The sequence below is a fragment of the Otolemur garnettii genome, unplaced genomic scaffold (genome assembly GCF_000181295.1).
Source record: "Otolemur garnettii isolate 467f Iridium unplaced genomic scaffold, OtoGar3 scaffold00163, whole genome shotgun sequence".
Classification (NCBI taxonomy): Eukaryota; Metazoa; Chordata; class Mammalia; order Primates; family Galagidae; genus Otolemur; species Otolemur garnettii.
Genome location: NW_003852558.1, coordinates 4059867 through 4062173, shown reverse-complemented (window position 1 = coordinate 4062173; position 2307 = coordinate 4059867).

Sequence of the window (2307 nt, the reverse complement as noted above, 5' to 3'; positions counted from 1 at the left end):
TTGCATATTTTCTCTCATTTTTATGTTGAATTCCAGGGTAATCTTTTAGATGATCTATTCAAAGTGTGATTATCTACTTGCTATTTTTGTTTTCTTTGCTGAAGAGGCATGAATCAGAGGCCTCTACTCAGCCAAGTCGAAGGGCCATGAAGCCATCTTACCAGAAATATTTTATATGAGAAAAATTTGAACTGTCAATGTATTTTCTTAAATAGTAGACATGACATACTTTATATCTTATAACTAGTTCATGCATTTTATCCAACATGATGAATTTATGGGCATAGCATTGTCCATGGTATCCCCTAATCATCCTTCAAATGCTCAGAGGATCCACAGTAGTGCCCCTGAATTATTCCTATGCTGTAAAATGTGTTCATTATTTTTTCCTTTGTCAAACTGATTAGAAAAGTATCATGTTTATTGATCTTTGTAGTAAAGCAGGCTTTGGTTTCATTAATTTTCTCTGTTATTTAATCTGAATTTTATGAATTTGTGCTTTTTCTTTTATTACTTCCTTCCCCTCCCCTTCATTTGGTTTAATTTGTTTCTCCTTTTCTGGTTTCTTAAAATTAGGCTTTTGATTGTGGACTTGACACATTTCTTCTCTTTAACATAAGCACTTGCTACTGCATATTTCACGGGTAGCACTGCTTCGGCTGCATCTGATCAAGTTTGATATGCTGTGTTTTCATTTTCCTTTAAATATTTTCTGATTTCTCTTGACATAATTTTTGGGGTTGATAGGCTATGTAGAAAAATGTTGTTTATATTACAAATATTATTAATTTACTAGGGCTGCCACAACAGACTGAGTGGCTTAAACAACAGAAGTTTATTTCTCACAGTGCCGGAGGCTACAGGTCCAAGATCAAAGTGTCAGTAGGTTTTTTTTTCTGTCCCCCTCCCTGTGGCTTCCCTTCTTTACCTGCTTGTGGCTGGCTTCTTGCTGTGTTCTTGCAAGACTTTTTTCTGTTCACCTGCATCCGGGTGCCTCTGTCTGTCCTAATAATCTCTTCTTATAAAGATATCAATCAGGTTAAATTAGGACCCACCCCAACGTCCTCATTATTTTAATTATTTTCTCAATGACTCTATCTCCAAATACAGTCACATTTTGAACTACTGCGGATTAGGGTTTCAACACATGAATTTTTTGGAGAGAAGGACACATTTTAGCCCATAACACAAATATTTGGGGTTTTTAAAATATATATTTCTTAATACTGATTTTCTAGTTTGATTCTGTAGTAGTCTGAGAATACAATTTGTGTAATTTAATTTTTTAAATTTTGTTAAGGCTTATTTTATCCCCAGAATATTATCCATTATGGTGAATGTTCCATGAGCACTTGGCATGAATGTGTATTCTGCCATGGTTAGGTGGAACGTTCGGTAAATGTTAATTAATAAAAGTTGGCTGACAGTTTTATTTAGGGTTTCAATATCCTTACTGATTTTTCTGATCACTTGTACTATTATTTACTGAGAGAAAACTGTAGAACTCTCTAACTATAACTGTAGAGTTGTCTATTTATCTTTTTAGTTTTATCAGACTTTGGGTCTCATCCTTCAGAGCTCTCTTGTTAGATGCAGATATCAGATTGTTGTATCTTCTTGGAAAGTTTACCTTTTACTATTTTATAATACTTTGTCTTTATGCTTGGTAATAGCTCATGTTTTAAAATCTTATATTATTAATATAGCTACTCCTGATGGGTTTTGGTTGTTAAAATGGTTGCTGTGGTTACCCTCAGTGCATTTTGAGCCTTTAATTCTTTGTTATTTTGTGTTTAGAGTAGGGGATGGTTGGCCAGAAGGTTTTTCTCAATGTCTATTCCACTCTCAGCTCCCAGCCTGCCTTTTGTGCACGTGTGTCCAGGAGAGTCTCTCTCCGCTCCTCTCTATCAGCAGTAACTTGCCGTTAGATGTTTCTCAGTGCTTGTTGACCTGGCAGTGAGGGTGGGAGGAACATGTCCTCGCTGCTCTGATTTCACGTGTGTATCAGTCTTAAACACGCACTGTTTCCCTGGCTCCCTGACACGGGGCCTGTTCAGCGATCCCATCTTTTTCACTACTGTCAGATGACTTCTAATGGTCCAGACTCGGTGAAATTTATGCTCCGTGGCAGAGGTAGAGATTTTTTCTTTTTTTCTTTTTCTTTCCCTTGGTCTTCACAGTACCCTAAGGGCAACAAACTTTTTGCTCTTCCAGGTTGTTAAAAGCTTTTGCTTCCTTAGAGAGATGAGGAAGATGGATCTGGGCAGGTCTTTGTCCCTTGACTGTAGTGGCTGTTGTGCCCTTCCT